This window comes from Trachymyrmex cornetzi, unplaced genomic scaffold (genome assembly GCF_001594075.2).
Source record: "Trachymyrmex cornetzi isolate Tcor2-1 unplaced genomic scaffold, Tcor1.1 scaffold325, whole genome shotgun sequence".
NCBI lineage: Eukaryota > Metazoa > Arthropoda > Insecta > Hymenoptera > Formicidae > Trachymyrmex > Trachymyrmex cornetzi.
In genome coordinates, this window is record NW_017297951.1 from 82,190 (window position 1) to 104,970 (window position 22,781).

The 22,781-nt window shown below is 33.1% G+C and overlaps 1 long non-coding RNA gene across 1 annotated transcript in view; it reads left to right on the forward strand.

Annotated features, from left to right (window-relative positions):
- Positions 1–10,187: 10,187 nt before the first annotated feature.
- Positions 10,188–22,781, forward strand: part of LOC108762881 (uncharacterized) — a 13,414-nt gene continuing 820 nt past the window's right edge. The window contains exons 1-2 of the long non-coding RNA XR_001940199.1: positions 10,188–10,199; positions 12,949–12,950. This is a non-coding gene — a long non-coding RNA (uncharacterized LOC108762881). The remainder of the gene's footprint in view (positions 10,200–12,948; positions 12,951–22,781) is intronic.

The following is a 22,781-nucleotide window of genomic DNA, read 5'->3' on the forward strand; positions in this document are numbered from 1 at the left end:
TATATGGAACAACTCTAGAAAAACTATCGCGTTACATATTTGCATCTTGCAGAACAGCATAAAGTAAATATGCATATAATTCAATAAAAATGTTTTCTAACGAAGTAAAAATCTTATATACATTCACTTATAGGTACTTTATACAGATAATTCCTGTAAAAGAAAAAGAATAGGAATACGTAGCATTACTGCCTACTGTCAGTTTTGGAGTCTATTTTGTCAGACGCTCATTTTTGCAAAATTTACGAAAAACTTAATTATTGCAAAATTGCAAACAGTATTATAAAAATTGCTTATACTATCTGATAGAAGACACTTTTTACTTTGTATTTATGTTTTTGAAGTCGTATTTTTACCTCTTGTTTAAGAAATATTGTCAAAAAACAAAGTGGTATGTCGGTATCGGTGACCTTTCTCTATCATTCTGAAAGAAGGATCTAATGGTATTTCTTGCTTTAATAGAGATTTTTATAAGAATATGACACTATTTCGGCGTCACTATAACTTCCGGAGCTGATATAGTGGACCCATTCGATTATATTCTATATGTCTGCAAATTTAAATTATTGTTGTTAAAATAAATTTATTCATAGTGTTCCGCATGTATTCTTTTTTATACAAATTATTTTGATTCCTTGGAATTAATTATAGTGCCTTTTAGTCAGCATAAATTAAATAGGTCTCACAGTCTTAGCATCAGTAAATGTGTTATAGATTTCAACGTCAGATTTGGAGAATTAAAAAGGAAAATTGTCTTCACGTTTTAAAAGGAATGTCATTACAATTTTCTAAGGTATACTAGTGATAAGATAGTTGAAGACGCGAAGCCCAGAGAGAGAAATCTTCGAACTGCAATTCCTGGTCACGAATCGCAGCCTCGACACGACTCGTCGATACTATTACGAGAACGCTCTCGACATTATACACGGTTGAACGCGTCCTTACCCCCCTCGTCTTTAGAGTCAGCGAAGCTCGCTGCTAGGGCTGTCTCCATGCCCGAATAGCTCGGTGCACGTAGAGACGGATCAGGCGACGTCGTATGTACCTACGTCTTCGATATTACACCCGTAGGTTGAAGCTACGAACCCAGAGCGTGAACTCCAAACCGGAAGGAATGAGACGTACGCGTAAGTATACGGGCTTTGGTTGGGCTGCCATCGACCAGAACCAATCCATCGTTATTTGCCGGAAGGATTCATGAAAGCTGCGAAATATTGACTCGAGTCAGAAGTCTTCCTGCAAAGTTCATTCAACAAATATTCGATGCTACGAGCCATTATTTAAATTCTGCACTTGTCGCGGCTGCGTCTGCGGTTACGACGGATATTAAAATTGAACTCTCTCTTCTCTTATTCCTCGTACAAAGTTTCGTGAAGCTGATATTATCCCCCTTCTCATTATCTCTACTTCTATCTTTCTCTCTATTTGTTTATCTATCTATCTGTCATAAAGTTGTTGATTATTTTAGAATTGAAGGGTATATTAGAAAAACCAAACAGGTTCAAAGAAAGCGATAAATTTTTAAGAAACAAAAACTTGTTATCTTCAAACCGTTCGTTGTGAAATAATAATTTTCTCCAGACAATATAATACATGAGAAGATAAGAACGAAATGTTATGCATTGATAAATATCTTGAAAACCCATTAAAAAAAAAATTTTGGATTTATTCAGTACCTAAAGAAATTTTATATTTACTGCTTATTTATTCCATAACACTGTTCGACTGAAAAATATTACATTTTTTTTCATTGAACACGATGGGATTGACAGAATTTGCATAGAACGTCAAGATTTTGAGTAAATTGAAATGGGTAAAAAAGAGCGGTTTGACTATTTTCACTTCAATTTATTCAAAACTCTGACGTGCTACGCAAATTCTACAAACCATGTTCAACGTGAAAGAATCATCGAAATATGTGCTATGACATTTTGAAAAGAATTTGGATATTGAACAGTTAATTTAATATTTTACGTTTATCTTATTACGTAACATTTAGTAATGACAAAGGTCTAGGTTCTATTTAAAAAAAGGAAAAATACTATTTAAATTTAAAGTATAAAGCAATAATTTTTTCATTTTTTATTTACAAAATTTTACAAATTGCTCTTAACAAAAATATCTTCTGCAAATGTTAAACTATTATATTTCCCATTTTCTGTTTGTTTTTTGCAAACAATTTTGCAAAATTGTTTGCAATGTAATATTATACTGATACGGAAAAACTTGGCGTCAAAACCCAGAATTAAAATATGGATTTATTTGGTTTTTGTAGAAAACCTTTTAACTACGTTTTTTGAGATAAAAAAAAAATAAAATTTTATATTCGATATTTCAGTAGAGATTAAATATAAGCTTGTTTTACCATAATATCATTCTTTTCGGAAAAAGCTGCGCACGTTAACGAGAACATTAAATACAACGTCGGCTACTTTTCCCGTTCTGAATCCTTCGCCTCGGAATACCTCCGTCAACAAATCGTACGGAGCAGAAGTTACGAGCGCTTAGACGGCGCGATACCAATCATAACTCGAAAGTCATAAAAGGAGCTTCCTTCCGTCCGTTCTCGTTAACCGCAACGTTTCCCGCCAGCGTGAGATATTAGTAACAAAACGCGCGAGCGAGCTCCTCCCTCTCTTCCCAGATGTCTTATTAAAGGAAACGAATGTACGAATGTTCGGGGAAACCTCACGGAATCCGCTGAAAGAGCCGGTTCAGCAGTGGTCCCGTGGGTATGAATCATTTCCGGCTAAACCGGAGGTCACCCCGGAACATAGCTCTTCTCAATCTTTCTCGCCCCCGCCCAACGTCTAGTCTTTACCTTAGCGCCCATTCCTCCATTCGGGTTATCTCAGTACCGTGGGAGTGGCTCTCGCGCCCAAGTTTTAACGAGGAAAACACCAATCTGCTTCGGCGAATATATGGTCCGTTACATATTATGTATACTCTCGACCACGTATAGGATCCGACCGCGCATTTAGTAAGTCGTAAAATGTACTGGTAGCAAGCGAGAGATTTCTTCGGTCAGCCTGCAAATTCCGCTATTCCGTAGAAATTGCAAGTCAGTAATTTTTACTGTACATTTTTCTGGCCGGCAGACGATCGTAAAAATTAATTTTTCAGGATGTCTTTGGACAAACTTGGTCGTTCACGAAGCAATTCCGTTTTATCACATATTTCTTGATACGTTCGTGAGTATACGTGAAATTGTACATACACACAATTTCACTACACAAGTATTATCTATTCACATTTTTTTGATTTATCGTGAAAGGATCAAGAACTTTTTAAGAACTTCCTGAGAGACTGGCGTTTATAATAAGTAATCAGCCAAAGTAAACTTATTAATCTGGCAAGGAAAGTTAAGGTGCTAATTAGATTTTGCAGACTTTCTTTACCTTCTTGATATTTTACATTTTTTTCATCTTACGAGAGGGACGAGATAGTTTACAACTGTAAAATTGCTTTTCAGGAAAAAATCTCTTCTGTTTTAAATAACACGAAAACATATTTCTTTTTTAATCGAATAACTGAATACGTTATACAAAGCAGCGATGGTATCCTAAACGAGAAATAGATAGAAAAACCAATTCCATATGGGACGAAGGTTATATATGAAAACGTAATGTAAACATCAAACAACGCGCTTATTATACTACCATTCTTTTATCAAAATAAGCAATCTTTAATAAAAAATTAAATAATTCAAGAATTTAAAAAAAATTATTATTTCTTCAATATATATTTTATTATTTATCTATAAAAAAAATTTTTTAAATACGTCACAGTGTGTGTATAGAAAATATTTAGTATTAATATTAAAACCGTTTCTTGTCAAACTTTTGTGTTGAATTTTTGACATTTCCAAATGTTAATATAACACAATGTGATTGTGTTATTTAAATATTTTATATTAAATTGATATTTAAAATTTCTTAATGTTAAAATAATGTTAAAACAATGAATAAAACTGCACCGTTGAAAAAATTATTTTAAATTTGACACATTACATATATCCCAAATTTATGTGTTATTTAATTATTAATTTAACACAAGATGAATATGTTAGAAAATAACAAATATTTTTTTATATAAGAAGATAAACATAAAGAAGGTAATGACACAGTTTGCAAACAAACAGTGAAAGTATATTTTTTAAATAAAATTAACATTTATGATATGTTAAATTAATACATATTTTATTCATTTATCATAGAATTTACGTTCTAAAACATTATTTTTATGATATTTGTTACTCATAAATTGTATTATTTTGACACTAAGAAATATTGAATGTTAATTTAACACAAATTGTTTGAATAACATAATTACATTATATTGAATTATAATATAGTCGAATATGTTACAAAAATTCAATACAAAGGTTTAACAAAGATTCAAGTGGGCCGTTTCCAATACCAAATATTTTTTTACTGTGTATGAGTAAGTAAACAAATAACGAAGTTTATAAATTATCAAATGTTAATTCTAAGCTAAATTAATAAAATGCATTATTTTAACATATTATAAATATTAATTTTGCTAAAGAAATATGCTTCCACAATTTTCTTACAAATTAAATCAGTATTAAATTTTATATTAAAGTTTTACATAATATTTGCATTACTTCTAATATATTCAAAGATTTAAGTAGACGGTTTGAAACATGTAAAATATATTAAATCTTATACAAATTTTTCAACTGTGCACATTTAAATGGAATTTTTCGTATTATGCTATTTTTTTCAAACAAAACTGTATTCAAATTCTGCGTTCACGTCTTATATTTCATGATGTCAAGCTAACAAAAGCGGCTGCCTGCACCGAATCGATCGGGTCAAACATAGGATCGACGTTCACCAAGACGACACAACCTGACGGAAGGCCGTTATGTGCGAACGAAGGACGAGACCCTCGGGGCTTGCAAGCTCTTCGTTTTCATCACCCCGTCTCGTCGCGCGTCCCGCTACGTCATCTGGAACCAGGCCGGTTCCGGCAAAGGCAGTAAATGATTGAACAAAGAAGCGAGAGCGCCTGGCCGTGTAAAAATAACGATCCGACACATAAAAGTGACCAGCAGGAGATGCTAAGGTAACACCGGAACCCAACCCGTTCCCCTCTCTTTCGAACATCCACGAATCGTTCCTAGCCCCAACCTTCGTAAATCTTCGCGAAAACGGAGAAATACGCCAGCTTGGGGCAATTTGTTTTTATAGGGAATAGTAGGGCGGAGGTACGCCACTCGGGGCATTACCTCCGGGTATCTATGCGGAGATGCTGAAATTCCCGCTGGCGCCAGATAGGGGCTGGATCTTTCGCCAAAGGGTAGAGGTCAGTCCCGTGTGGGGCATCTAACGAGCATGATCGCGGAACGCGATGTAGTGCAAACACAGACTTAGAATCCTAAGGAGAGATCACACCAGATAATTTCATAGAGCACCTGCTCCTTCAAGTAAATTTTTCTAGCACTATTGTAAGATTTGCAAGACCATGACACACACAGTTTTCGATCTTACGTGCAAAACGAGAATGTCACCGTGATAAAACGATTCTACGATATTAAAAGAGTAAAGCGAGTTCAAACCATTCGAAACGATCCTGTAGAATACACTTCATCCTAAAGAGTTCGCATAACAGCGATCACAGGTGTCAAAAATCGCAGGAATAAGATTACGAATTCAATGGAAACATTTCGGGAGTTCGACTTTACATTCAAAAATGATGACCGTACGAAGTACAATAGGCATGAACGCTAAGAGTCAGATAAATGAAAGGTGAAAGTCATAAATTAACAAAAGAACCTCGCGAAGTATTAAATTCTGATTTTAATGAAACTTTGTGTACTTGTAGCTTACATAAAGAGATGAATTTAGAAAATGTCAGTTGCGGTCAAAAAATGATTTGAAGGGGTGAAATCACCCCTTTTGTGTTAAGCGGAATTCAGCTTTTTCCGTTATATCTCGAAAACTATTCGAAATATCAAAAAATGTTTTATACAAAAGTTTTACAACAAAATTACCTCTATCCATTTATATCAATGATAACTTTAATAAACAATTTTTTCAAATTAAAAAAATTTATTATTTTTCAAAAATATTTTTGATGTGGATGAACAGAGAGAGAGAGAGAGAGAGAGAGAGAGAGAGAGAGGGGTAATTTTATTGTAAAACTTTTGTATAAAATATTTTTTGATATCTCGAATAGCTTTCGATATATAACGGAAATTTCGCTTAACACAAAAGGGGTGATTTCGCCCCTTCAAACCGTTTTTTGATCACAACTGATATTTTTTTAATTCATCTCTTTATATAAACTACAAGTACACGAAGTTTTATTAAAATTAGAATTTAACACTTCGCGAGGTTCCCTTGTAAGTAAAAGAAGTGCAACTTACAGTCAAAGTTAAATGTTAGAATATTTTTATATGTATTTTCAAATATATTTATCTCAGAGATATGATTATGTGCTGATTACTTTCGAACTCGCAACACAATCAAAAACTGAAATAATAATAATAATCTTATAAATTGAATTTCATCGTCGATTCGATGCTACTATAGCTTCTTGCGAAAACCATGAATCCAACTTTTTTATTGAATACTACTTTATAAAATTCAAGTAAAAATAGATTGAATTGATTTTATATAATGGAATTTTAATAAAAGACTTTTATTACATAACCGCACCTCTATTATCGCTTTATTGAGTAAGCTTGTTATATGTAAATTTCAAATACATCTTCCAATTATATAAACTGCGCGCCGATTACTGTCAGATTTGAAATGCGAAGCTCAAATAATAATATCATAAGTTAAATTGATTAATTTAATAATATTTATAAGCGTCTTAAAATACTGCAAAGAACTTAATATTGCGAAAAATATTACCTCAACCATTAAATAAAAATTGAATTACTGTAGAATAGAAATTAATAAATCTATATAAAAGTCATGGATTTATAATTGTCCGTAAATAATAAAACCTTTATATATATATATATATATAAATCTTAAATATAGGTAGATTATTATATCAAAATTGGAAAAAAATTTCGAGGAAAGATAATTAATATATTAAAATTATCTGACTATGTGTGACCAAGAAATCGATCTCTTGTAGTTAAACAAAGGAGATACTTCTATTGATAGTAATAAGGTTGATTCCCAGGCACGCAGAGAACGGAAGCATTGCAATAGGGGTGAGTTGCGTTATCCAAAAACAGTAACAATGTCACCCAAGGGGGACCGAGCCAGTAACTTTACATCGCGCACGTCCGCTCAACTCACTCTCAACTTCCACTTCCACGTGAAGGAATTCTAGTTGGAAACGTGGAATCTCGGGTACGCGAGTACGAACGACAGGAATGGTTCGAACCGCTGGAACTGCTTGGTGTTCCCGCAAGCAGTATCCCCTTTTATTCCCCGGGAGATTTTTGCGAGACCTCACTTCGACTACACTCCATCCGGAAGCTCCTTTCTCATCCTCAAGATAAGGCATCTCAATTTCAGCGGCAGCTCCCAACCCTCTCTCGTCCGCCAACGTCGGCGCCTTCCACCGTCGCCATCGCCTTCCTCCGCGGGGGACCGTCTTTAACTCGATATATAACCGAACCGCAAAATATCGATCCTGGCAATTGCTGGTTCGTTGCCGAAGCACTCCTCTACTACGCGGCATGACCTCACGGTCGAGAAAACAGAGTTACCTGGCTTTCAGAAGAGGATCGCAACGGTCGTCGTCGTCATCAGGAATCGAACGTGGGAAATAAGGTGCTCGGTGTGTCTTGCTAGAGGATTCAACGAAACAGATTCAATTGCACAACTTTGTCAAACTTGGTTATAGTTGGAAATATATGTATACATATATATATATATATATATATATATATATATATATATATATATATATATATATATATATATATATATATATATATATATATATATATATATATATATATTATAACTGTACATAAAAATTTATATATACTCTTGTTAAGAAAATATTTTATAAGAATACTGAGAAACGGTTGTTTCATAAGAATTTCATGAGTGGTCATTCGCACGATTCCGAGATTTCAAGAACAACTATCGTTCTACAGTTTTCTTTTTATTTTTAAATAAATGTCCGAAGTCAGCTTCCGTATAAGAAATTTTCTGAATATCCTCTTGAAGAGTCTTTAACAAGTAGCACTCAATAATATCATTAAATACGACAATACTACATAGAACTCACCAACTCATGACTTAATTATGTTTTTTATATCTTTAAGAGCAAATCCTTTGAAGTCTCTTTATGAATTGATTAAATTTTGTAAAAGTCCTCATCTCTACTATTTTTGTTCAATAATTCTTTTCAAAAGTACTGCAGCTGTATTTAGTTACTTATTCAATAATTCAGTAATTTGCACTAAATTATATTACAATATTATGTACATATATAAAATTAATTATAATTTGAACTATAATTTTAGATATACATAATTATATTTCTATATAAAATTATGATAACAGTTAATGCAACAGTTATGCACGAGTTGTATGTAAATTAATCATGCTGCACCTGACAGAGCAATATAACGATTAGAAATTGCAACACAGAGCGCAATTGTACTTGAGATCAACTACCTATCCCACTAGACTTCCGGTCGAGCAAAGTTATTTAGCTTCAAACTCAAGGGAGGATGCACAAGTAAATTTATCATATATGTATATATGTATATATAAAATAATTTCATTCAATGACAAAATAATAAAGCTTCTCTCTCTTTCTCTTTCTCTTTCATATAAAAAATTTATTTTTTAAACGTTCCATTTATTGTCTAGCTGCCGAACTGTAGAATGATATTCCTTTTAGTATCCGCAGTGTTATATTTCTCGTTTGGAATTTTGAAAAGCAAATTTTATGCACTCGTTTTCACGATCATCGCAAACTCACAGCTAACCATGCACAATAATTCTCTATCTTCAATAACTATATCAAAGCAATAGTTCTGTCATCCTTATAGATCTATCGTATTTAGAATTAATATTTTAAGATACGAACTTCCGTATTCACAACCACCATGTAACTATATAATATTTGTGCGTTCGCACGCAACATGTGCGCACACAAATTTGGTATACATTTTTTCTTCTTTTTACTTCTATTTTTATATTTATTTTTTATTTTATTTAGTGTATTTAAGTCTACGATCAATTAATTTTGCTATTCACTCTTTCACGTAGAAATGCATGTACATTTTAAGGGATGTAGTCCCAGAACATCTAATAAGTAACAATTCTGATTCTGATTCTCTCTCTCCAATCTATCAAATCCAATAGTGGCAAAATCAGTTGCACTATAAACAAGAGCAAATTATACATTGTGTTAAATAACGTGCATAAATCTCTAATTTGTATTCGTGAAAGGAGCAGAAAAAGACAAAGACACACACGCAGAGAAAGAGAGAGAGAGAGAAGCTTTATTATTTCGCCATTAAATGAATCTGTGCTCTAATTTCACTCTTTCAACAACTCTCTCGTGGAAGCACTAATTCTTCCTTCGTTAAGAAAAGACATTAGTATCAACGACAACCTTCCCATGCCCGTTGACGACTGGCAAGTTCCGAACATCCCAAAGAAGCTTCGACTGTGCCAACTTAGGTGTCCTTTTAAGCCGAAGCAAAGTGGCGAGTTCGACCCAGCCATCCTCGACACCCGCTTTTACCTCTCGCTCATCCTACTCAAGTTGGAAAATAGAATCGAGAGACGCGACTAGTAAAGGGAGAGAGGGAGAGAGAGAGAGGGGGAGAGAGAGAGAGGGAGTGAGGATGGCGCAGAAGAGAGCCAGCCTTCTTGCAGCAGCTGTCAGATACTCCCATGCATTTATCAAATAAAATAACTCCACCTTTTCCCTCTCCGACTTCCAGTTTGTGACAGCAACTAAAAATCGCACAGACCATATACAGCCATGCACGAATTTATCTTCTAATAGTCTTTCAAAAACATGATGACATTTCGCTTTATGATAAATATAAAATACTTAAAGCTGGTAAAGATCATAGTATCATTTAATACAAATATAGTTTTAAACATTTAAATTGATGCTATAATTTCTTAACCGAAATAATGATTAAATCGACACAATATGCAAGTGTATTATTTCTAAAATTCATTCTAAAAATAAAGTTGTAACAATAAACGCAGATGCGCATTCTACGAGTTGGTTGACAGTATCTCGTTCGCGTTGGTTTATCACAAATCATACGGTTATAGTGCGAGCTGTGAATTTAAATTGAGAATGAAAAATGCGCGTGAAAGAGGGTGGCATATGCGATTTACATGCATCTTCATGCTAGCACGTACGCTGCTGATGCGAGGAATCTCTTTTAGCAGTTTGACCCTTTGTTGTCTGGTTTATAAGATCAGCTAAAGTTCTCAACAACTGAAGCTGTATGTGTTTGTGTATTTATGTAATTTGTTTTATACGTATGTATATGTATAAAACAATATATATCTTTATATAAAATCGATATTTTAAGAAAGCTTAAAACGATAAAGCGATATTGCTCTTCACGCATATAAACATTATTTTACTGTACGGCACACGTCAAGATGTAGTGAATACAGTAGATAATTCGCAGGTGGCAATAGCCAATTGCGACAATAAGAAATAAATCGAAATGGCACATACGGGGAACAGGTGTGTAAGTTAACGAAATTAAGTAAGACGACGTGTAACAGGCAATTCTAAATAAAGGGACTATCTGACCTAATAGATAATTATAACCACCGTAATAAGAGCTTGTACTCAATAATGTTAAATATATTCAAGTATACTGAGGTTCGTGCAGTAATTTAAGCGCATTGCCTACAGCGCGGATTCCTAAATGCCCTAAATTATGTATTATCGTTTAAGTTATTCCAATAGATTATAATATATGAGCATCTACATGGGCATATTCAGTGGGTAAGGAATTTAAATTCCACCTCCTCATTTATTTATTTTTTATTTTTAATTATAAAAAGATACTACTACTTTTTTTATTCTGCTTATTCATTATTTGTTCTTTTCCTTTATTTAATTTTAGTTTAACATTTTTAATGATAACATGCTTAATAATAAATTACTACTTTTAATAATAGATATTTTTTAATAATATTTAGCAGTATTTCTTATATAGGAGGAAGCCTATCTTTTTTTCCTTATTTTTTAACAGCTGTATTTTGGCGATACTTTCTTCAGTAAAAAAGTTATGATTTTTACAAAACCTAATATTTTTTCATTTCAAAAGAAACGAGAAGAAAAGACACACACACACACATTCCAAGCTTTAAAATATTCAAAAAAAGTAATTTATTAACGTAACAAATTACTGTTTATGTGATAATAGAACTAATAAACTTCCAATCTATCAAAAAAAATCCTTAAATGTTCATGAACATTTATAATATATGTGTATCTCTTATTATAGTATTTTTTTATTAATTTTATACTGGTATTTTAATATACTAAATTATGTGATGTAATTAGACTTACACGCGAACAAGCACCTCAAATGGAAGTTTAAATAAGAATTTTAAGCACGTGGATAATTAATTCATGTATAAAAAGTTTTTCAATCGCGTACATACTTCGATTTTTAGTAAACGCAAAGAGTAGTTTGAGTTTCCCTTTTGGAACTACAAGCTCGATCAAAGGACATGAAAAAAGTTTACACGATGATCGCTCCGATGGGAAGGCTTTATGCATTGCATACCGTCTCATAGCGTAAGTAGACAAATATTTCTTTCCACATTGAGACGAAAAGTAAGCGTCAGGATGAAACTTTCTCACTAAATAAAAACTCCAAATTTTGTCCTATAAGTCCAACGCGAAAACTTTGTTTACGGAACCCCCACGTGAGCAAATGCAATGAGTGCTTTGTATATTTGAGTGTAACGTGGTCTTCTGCAAGACCAGCATTAAAATTAATAGCTCGACATCGTTGCTCGGCAGGTGGTGTGATTTTAAACGTCATCTCACCTAACTCACTGGCTTCTTTCGTTAATATTCAGTTCGGTGTTTAAAGCACGATATCACTTTCAGCGAAAATTAATACGTCCACGGATACTCCGAGTTATGAAAAAATTATATTTTTAAATACAGCACACTATGAAATAATAATAATTCTTTACCGAAATCGAAGTTTTGTTTGCTTTACGAGAAACCTCTGCAAAACTGTAGTCATCAATTTAATAAATTGGAATTGGAATATTTGCAACCGGCGAGTGAAATTAAATAGTCGACACAAGCAGCAAAAAATCGATGAGCACCGGATTTTCATAATCCGGAATTTGTCTTTCCGCTTGGCTATCGCATTTCAACGTTCACATATTTCATCGTTCCCTGAAATTATTTTCCATATTTTCGATATTTTAACTCCAATATTTTAACTGCGCATATAACTCCAATCCCGGAAGAGGAATATCCTATTATTCTTGCGATTTTTAGATATAGCCCGGAGGAACTGACTGCAGCAAACGACTGCCATTTACTTTGCATACGCCATTGCGAACGTATGTATAAGATTTGCAGCGATCTGTCCGATATCATTTCGAATGCCGATCAGTTCTATACTCGCAATTTACATCAACCATGAATTCCAAAAGTGACCATGTCACTTTATATTTTCTTAACGTGATGTGTACAATAAAATTGCAAACCTTAAGCTATAAGAAATTGACCGATCATAGTCGACTATTTTCCGCATATTCGAACATAGCGATTTACGTTTTACAATTAATAAGACTTTGCTCCTTAATAAAGAAATTTCCCGAACGCCGCGTTGCGTGAACGCGGAGTCACGTGTCCGAACTTCGAAATTGCAGTTCAGTTCGTGTCGTAAATCATTGCGTAATCGAACTCTGCGACCAACTCACACTTTTGCATCTTATCGCTCGTATATTCTTTCTTTACCGCTCTCATTAGACGTAAAACAAAGGTAATATAACGCAATAGCACTGATAGCGTTCCCTACAGACTCAACTCACGTTCATCTTTTGACACTACGAGCGTCGCACCTATCACACAATCAATGAGCTTCTTCTAAAGTAATTTGCTAATATTTAAGATTTTATAGAATATAATATTGGCAGTCAGAGGAATAAAAAACACTTTAACATAGAAAGAATATAGTTAATAAATTGAAGTTTAAAAGTAACTAAATTAAGTTAAAAGTTATTAACTTTTTAACTTTTTATTTAACTTTTAACTTATTAACTAGTTACAACCCAATTCTGCCTTTTAGCGACATTACAAAATTTGTAGGAATCATTTTATTCCGTTCGTAGTTTAAAAAAAAGTTTAAATTTGTCGGACAGTGAATTATCGATGTATAGTCAAACCTCGTGATCGATTCGTGTTCTCGCATCTTGTCACTCATCCGTGAATTTAGCGTCTAAAGTGCCAAAATCGGCGATAGAGGATTTTGACGTATCAATATCAGTATTAATTGCTCTACTTGATTACGTAGCACGCCTCTCATGATTCATTAATCGCTTTGCATTTGATCAGACAAACAGCGTGGACGTTCATCGAAACGATCTGTTTTCCGCGATATATGCGTTACGTATATCGTGGCTGGTCAGAGATCAATATCAAATGAGTTAAACTTAAATGTGATTCAATTTATTCCTGTAATTATATCATATCATAGGTAATTATATCATAAAGATTATATCATAAATATTTTCATTGACAATTCAAAATGTCGCGTTATAGTAAATATAATTTTCTCAAATTGCATGAAATTGGTGGTGATTTGTGGTGAGTGGTGAGTCGCGCAGCAAACGAATCAGCGCAGCCGTCCAATTCACCGTTGGTAATCATTGACGTAGTTGGATTTTGCAATTAACTGCTTTCAATTTTCACACTTTTTCGCCTTTTCCACTTTCTAAACAATTTCCAAGTGTAAACCAGTGGCTACGTTTACATCGTGCATTTAGGCCGCGGCCTATACCTCAAATTTGACTTTCAATTATTTAGGCTCCTTAGTGTTCGCAGTGTCCACTGTGGCTACGTTAACACCGTAAGCTTAGTCCGCAACCTATACAATAGATGTCTTTGTTTAACCTATAAGATAAACAAGAACACCTAATTATATAGGCCGCGGCCTAACTGCATGGTGTAAACGTAGCCTATAATGTAAAGTGGTAAACAGTTGATAAATGATCTATCTTCTCAATAATGACAGCGTGCCCTTAGTCCGCGAACTATGTAATAGGTGTCCTTGTTTACCCTATAAGTTAAACAAAGACACCTATCGTATAGATCGCGGACTAAGGGCACGGTGTAAATGTAGCCTATGGTCAGGCCTCGTTTTGATGACCCAACCTAAAATATTGGTCAAGCCACAAAATAGATCTATCGGTGTATGTAGTCAGTGTCGAGAATGCCGAATTAAACGATGGACAATCTCGACGTATCGCTAACTGTAATTATCTTGCATAATCGCAATTAGCGTGTCTTTCGCGATCATCCATAACCATAACCATAACTTGCTCGTTTATCGCACAGCGTTCAATCGCGAATAGCGAACGATTCATCGAAGGGAACTCGAGCACGTACCTGTGCGCCATCCAAAGTATCGAGAAGCCATTGAGAGGAAGCGTCAACGGACAGTAACGGACCACGTCGCGATGCATTAAACGAGACAAGTGATTCCACTCACCCGTGATATTTGCGAGGCGAAGTTCGTGTCGCCATGTTCACTGATAGCACGTAACTTGATCGGTTTTCGCTTGCGATGTAATAATGATTATGTTGCCTGCGTGTTACAGAAGGCAAAGCCACTAAAGCCGGTATTCATAGTTGAGTCTTATATTTAAGAGTATCTTTCAGTACAATCTTAAGACGTCATGAACCAATCAGAGGGAGGTACTCATAGTTCGTTCTTATTTTAAAATCATTTTAAGACCGGCTTAAGATGTTAATACACAGCGTTTTGATTGATTTATAACATCTTAAGACTGTACTTAAAGGTCTTAAATATAAGACTCAACTGAATACCGTCTAGAAAGCCGCATTAGTATCGTAAGATATTACTTAAAACAGTCTTAAAATAAGAACTATGAATACCGACTTCAGTGAGCGTTTAGTACATGATTCTTGATATGGTTTGTATATTTAAAATATTTAGATCCAGCAAAAAATTAAGAGGATGCTAGCGCCGTCTGTTTTATCGATAAAAATACTATTTTTGTTCCATACTGTAACTTCTCGTATTAGTTTCACCGAAAACTTAATCACTTAGAGTTCCTTTTCCAAAATTAAAATACCTAATGTATCTGGCTCTGGTGTATTTTGTGTTTAAAACAGGAAAAAACTAAGAAATTGCAGATTTCTTTGTTCATTTTACTTTAATATGACGATCAATTTAGCGATTTACGCATTTACTTCATTGGAAATGTTATACAAGTTATATACTCGAAGTAAATACAGAATCAGATATAAAATAATGAAACGAATATATGTGTATAATCAGAATTAAACTACTTAGAAACCCGAACAAAAATATTCTATTATGCGACAAATTGTGTAGGATAAACTGCCCAAAAACACCACTTAAAACTTGAGCTTTACGGCGCAACTATTAGATCACAGCGACTAATATAATTCACGCAGAACAAGTCTTTTTGGTTAGCTAATCTGTGTATGAAAAACAGTTATAATCATTATAATGATAAAAGAGACGTATTAAATTTTATGATTTTGACCATTTTCTTATTGTATTAATTTGTCACGAATAAGTTAATCGGTTTTTACATTAATTGTTGCTTTGCGAATCTGTATCAATTATATTGTGTTCATATAGATCTGCTTTGTACGATTACATTAAAAATAAAAAGTTATGTGATAGCCTAAAAGCACGTATTTGAAAACTTGATCCAGCCCGTAAAAAACAGTGATGCTATAGATAATAATAACGATGATATAGCTTACATATTTTGTGACGGTTTATATTTGAATTCTAAATCCGGTGAAAATTGGATCTAGTGCCAAAGCTGTTGGCTCTAGACCCATCCCGATTACGCTGGGGTTTACTGTTGATCGAAAATTTATTTATGTGAACTCTGTGTGTGGAAAATATTTCAGGTATAATTTATAAAGATTTATATTCGATCACAAAAATAAATGTTTTTTTTTACTTTAATTAAAATCGTTTTTACAATAAGTGATACTTTTTTTTATAGTGCATACTTTTAAGACACTCAAAAGTACATTTTTATTTTTTTAACCCAGAAACCCCAGAAGTGCAAATCATCGAGTTTTTCGATGCCAATTATTTTGGTGATTTTTGAAGCCAAAAATATGTACGTATTCGCAGCATTTATCAATATGCAACTTTGTTTTCAAGTTATAAATTTTTAAAAATTGCGAAATCTTGTATAAGTTATACAGCATGAAAGAAAAAGTGTGTACTCTTGAGCGATCTTATTCTACCTATGCGTGCGATATTGATGTAGTATATAATGATGTGTCGATGTTTCATAATAATTAATAAATTCATAATAATTAATTAATTCATAATAACTGTTTGATATTTCATAAATAGTATGTTTGTATTATTGTAAATGGTATATGTGTATTATAAATCTCATTTTATCGATAAAACAGCGGATCTCGTTGGAATTTGGTTGCCGCACGCCAACATCTCTTTAAAGGAAACAAATAATCACATAATAACGAATTAAGCACTCACTGACGATGAATAGTTTTATCTTCTAAAAGTCAATGGCTACATCAGCAAATAAAGTATGAAACTGGTTCTTTACAGATCCAATCAATCATATTTAACGATAAGCTTGATTAGTAGACTAGCAGCTTTGCAACTGTTTGTAAGATTCTTTAATATGTTATACATTTAGATCCAATGAGAAGAACCAATAGCAAGAACTAATCATACACTGAGAAAAAAAGTTGTTAACTTGACTAAATGCGTTTAGTTCGTAATGAGTATTTAGTCCAAATATTTTATATTTAGATTAACAAATCTTGTAATTTAAAACATGTTATTTGTTTGAATTAACAAATATTTGGTTGAATTTACAAATATTTGCTTGACAGCCCGTGACTGCTACATTTAGTTGAATTAACTAATATTTTTTTGAAACAGCCATTTTTTTTCTCAGTGTAGATATTGATATAAAGAATTGATATTGTTTTCTAAACGTAATATGTTTAAGCAGAACAAAGCTGCTAATTTATTACCCATGCGAGTAAAATATGCTTGGTCGCGTTCAAGTGACTATAGCCTGCTCGCCGAGCAAATGAATACGATTGGTTGCTTTTTCTGTTAAACGTAACCATTGAGTCCGAAGAAATTCTGAGATTCAAAAGATCTACGGACGACCATTTTGATGCGTCAATTAATCCGTCCAATCTAGATTATATGCGTTTTTTATTGTTCCCTGTATCTACACTCTCCGATATCGATCGCTATATCATTCCAGACGTATTGACGCGCACGAATCGCATTATTTCGTGAGTTTCGCATTATTCGCGGGCGCGTGTGATCGAGTATTGCGAGTACATTGCTAGTGCATTGATGAACATCGAGGGATGGATTAATCAAGAGGGAGATGACTGCTCCACACGTGCGATGTACTCTGGCGAAATGGTGAGTGTATGCATATCTACGTTCTATTTCTGGTGTTAGATTACTTTAAAATTTTTTTGTCACACGATACAGATTTTCCCTTAAAATATTTCCTTTCTCTTTTCACTTAATATGAATAAATACAATTTTTATGGATAAATCCGTTGCGTAAAGGAAATTGGAGTCATGACACGCAATTTTTATTGCTATTTTTTAAATAAAAAATACGAACAATAACGAAGATTTTTTTTATAGCTGGAGGCATTTACAACACGTTAAATAGTTTATAATTTTCCTTAAAACAGATAATGTAGACTTGTAATTTTGTTGTAATTTTCTGAAAAACAAATAATATAGACTTGTTGCAATTATGTTATCCCATCGCTTGATATAAAAAATAAATTGAATTTTTTATGGATCGTTTCAAAAATCGTCAAACAAAAATGATCGTAATAAACCATTTTCATTGTTATTTTTTTTAATAGAAAATCTATCTTTGCTGCACGCGCACACACACACGCACACAGAATTTGTTTTTTCTACCAAAAATGCATCCGTAATTTATAATAGACACCGGTAATTCCTAAAGACACAGATAAGTTAATATAGACTTGTTGAAATTTCTCTCTTTCGTCACTCAATAAAATTTCTATATAGATTGTCTCTAAAATCATGGAGTAAAAATTGAAATTGCTATATACAATTTTAATAAAAAATATGTCTTTTGTGCAGAAACTACATCTGTCTTATAAAAAAAAATGAATGAATAATTTATAATAAATTTTCCTACGAACAGGTAAGTTAATGTAGACTTCCAATTTTCTTTTCCCATCGTTTAATAAATAATACATATTTGGATTGTCTCTAAAATCGTCGAATAAAAATTGGAAACTGGAATCACAGTATACAATTTCCATTACTCTCGGAATAGAAAATACATCCTTACTGCACATAGCGAGAGAGAATAACATTTGTCCTACCAAAAGTGCGTTGGATAATTCATAGTAAATTTCCCTAAAGACGAATAAATTAATGTAAACTTTCCACAATTGTAATTTATTAATGATAAATGAATAAATATTTTACTATATAAATTTGCGATTTAAATCGTGGCCACACGACAAATGATCTCAGTCGAAAGTTATTTCCAATGATCGACGGTGTCGCATACATCATTTCTCTGTACCGATAAAGTCCCACCTGCGGAGTAACTTCCTCGACAACATACGCGAAGGATTATGGAAATTCGAAAGCTCCGGGGTTTCTACGTTGTTTGAATAAATTCAAGGTTCACACGAAGTACTGATATCGCCAAAGTGTTCGCACGGATTTATTCTTAAGAAGAACAGTGGTATGCACTACAAAATTCAATTTCAATATGCGTGCCAATGCATATTGAGAAAATTAGAGAGCTTTGGTTGTTCCTTTGCGATTCAAATATGCTTTTGCCTCTCTTTTTGATGCCTACAGTATATATTGCACGAATAACATACGAATGAACACATTTATTTGATTCCATTAGATGAAACAAGTTTTTCTGTATGAATGTTTATCGCTTTTCGTATAAAAAAAGACCAGATATGTTTGTGTTATTTATATATATTTCATTTTCTTTTCTGATTTAATTCCTTCATCTTAATCAAAATTTAATAAAAATAATTGTCTTCTGTATTTAGTGTGATTAATGATTCTCTCTCTCCTCCCCCCTCCCTTTCTCTTTTTCTTTCCGTCTTTTCCTTTCTTTATATATTTTTACACTAATAAGAAAAAAAAGTTTTGTGTTTGTAACTATAATTACATGTTACTAAGAGTATGATTATTATTGTTATAAAATTAATAATAACTATACGTACAGCTTTTGTTACTAAAACAGTAATTTATAATACTACACTGTTAGAAATTTCTCAATGAATTTTAATTAACATGTAAAGGAAGCATGTGGTTATGCACGAAATTAAATGTAATGAATGGTGTAAATAAAAACTAAATTACAGTAGTCTTAAATGTGATGAACATGTATATCGAAATTAATCAACACATTATTATAGAAATTAATTTACACGTTAATGAAAAGTACGAGATCTATAACTGAAAAGTAATTTACGTTAATGACATGTAAGAAACGTAAACGTATTAAACGTTAAGCGTTAATAGTATTAGGCTTAATTAAAATATTATTAATATTCGTAAATGTAAAAGTACATTAAATTTCATTAATATGTACATTAATAGTTATTTCAATTACGATTAATTAAATGTCATTTATATCCGTAAATGAAAAGTATATTAAATTTCATTACACTTAATTTTTCAATTACTGTAAACTTAAATCTCATTAACATGTGCATTAATAGTCCTTTCAGTTACAGAAAAATTAAACTTCATTCACCAATATACATTAAAACTTAATGAAATTTAAGAACATTTCTAACAGTATATAACATATTTATAATACTATAATATCATAATTATAGTAACATATTGTAAAAAAATGTTTTCAACTGAAACACCATTAAGGAGAGAACATAACAATGCAAATATAGTTTTATTAAAATAAAAGAATTATAAGCAATGGAAAAAGCATTGGAAAAAATATGCCATATCGAGAAAGCGTTTTAGGATTAATTATTACATACTAAAGCACTTTAGTACGCTAGCTTTTGAAGACATGGGCAGCATTTTTTTCCGAGAGCAATTTCATTGACATATGTTTGGCATTTGGTCACAAAATTTCGTTTCTTCGATCCCGCTGGGAAGGCAGTCGAGCGGAAGGAACGAATTCATGAGTGGATACGATTTATTGCTCATATTTACATAAACAGGAAACATGACACAAATGTGCCGGTCCGCGAAAAATTCGCAATTTATGCGACACGATGGCTGTTCGCGCATTTGAACCACTAAATGGAACGTTCGGGAGGGAACAGAATAATAAGCGGGTGAAAAAAGTTTCGGCTTGAAAGCTCCCGTGAAATGAAAATTATGTCGCAAGAAGAAGAGTGTGCGCGAGTTGTATATTATTACATTGCAGAAACCCGACGTCAAGAGTAGAGTACCTACATTTCGCGTTTTCGATATGGAATACCATTTTTAATGCTGAACACGTAAATTGAATGAAAAGAAGAAAGTAAAAAAGTTGAAGTCCCAAACTTTGCGACACGTCTTTGTCAAGAATATTCGACTGTGAATTATACGTATAGTACTTGACCACAATAATGAAATAAAAAAATAATAATAAACGCAGTTGAAATTGAAAAAGGAATCGCACGATTTATATGGAAAAAAGTTTTTAGTCAAAATTTCAGTCAATTTTTGCTTTAATTTTTTATACATTACAGATCTTGAATCCCTAGTAAAAAAATCTCAATTTATAGAACACTTTTATGTTCTATAACTCGTTCGCGGAGAGAACAACCATGATTCGTGCAAGTTGTGATCAAGTTGGAGGATTCGAGCATGTTACTCAATGCCGCATGCACTTTTTTATTGTTGCACATTTGGACTGCCTAAGGATATGACAAACAACGCATGCGACATTGTAACGTGTTCGAATCTCCTGCCAACCTGATTACAACGCACGGATCGTGGTGTTCTCTCCGTGAACGAGATATATGGACACAGAAATGTTCTATAAATTGAAATTTTTTTTATTAGGGATGCAAGAATTGTAATACATAAAAAATTCAAGCAAAAACTACTTAAAAAATTTTTTTCATAATTTCTGAATTAAAAATATTTAAGTCTTCTATGAAATCTGTTCGTACGTTTGCATACACGAGTTTGCACTTGTGTGTCTGTCCTCATATGAATGTATTTCGATACTTATGTATGAATGCCTTGATGTGATTGCGCGCGTGCTCAGTACTAAAAATCTATATACATGTAATATAAATTATAGAAAACAGAGCTACAATTTATGGGACAATTATTTTTGATATGAAAACTTTGAAAAAGAGACCATCGGTAATCACAACACGTTCAGAGGGCTACATTATCAAAATGTCATACTACTGATTCACTTTGCATAACTCGAAATGCATAGCCAAATAAAATGTTAATTAACAAAGAACAAATATACATATATTCGCGGGATAATACGTTTAAGAATAGGGAAATATGCGTAAATAAACGCTAAAATGTATATTAAAAACGTTTCAAAATGATTAAAAGTAAAAATACATTATAATAAATGCTAATTATTATATATTGGCATATTAGCGTCGATAACAGCGAGCTACTAAACTTGCTAATAATTCTATAAGTAATGGCTAGAATCCACCACTTAATAGCGGAGATATTAAGACGAGTCATTATATCTACACTGCACTGAGAAAAATTTCCGGGCTTTATCCGTTCAAAAAGTAACAAACAGATATTTCCGATTGATTATGATCGAATTTATAAGATTATCCGATCAAATTCATCGGATAGTCCTGTAAATCCGTTAAATTTGATCGGATAGTCTTATAAATCCGATCAAAATCAATCGGAAATATCTGTTTGTTACTTTTTGAACGGACATTTTTCTCAGTGTGGCCATAATACCTTTTCTAATGTTGTATTTGTGCTTCAACAAAAAACGCGGAATGTAATTGTCGCGAGGATAAATGATCAATATTCCGCAAGTAACAAATCAATATTCCGCAAGTGACAAATAAAGAAATAAATAATAAATTACCTATAGTTGCTCCGACGTTGCCTGATGCCAGGACTACCTTTCTGATGTCTCCTTGGCAGCTTCCTTGTTGCACTAGAGCACTCCCGAAAACACGATCGCGCACCGATAATCAGAATACAACAATCGCGCGATACTTTATACGGCATTCCTAATATTAATCCCGATGCGCACTTTATAACATAACGAAATAACACCGAGTGAAAAAACGATTCAACGAAACTGAGACTCGTTTACTCGTCGGCAGTCCTTTTGTCTCTCCATGACGCTTTTTCATTACGTTCACACACACTCGCGCAAATGAAACTATAATCACGCACGAATGACCTACGAATCGCGACAATCGCGCGAAACTGTCCTCTCGAAAATTAATCACTTCGTAATAACGCGGATCATATATCACGAAAGATTCGAACGAAGCTACGATTTCGCTTGACCCCGCGACATTCCGTGTATTAGAGAACTAAACGCAACGAACTGAACGAAAAC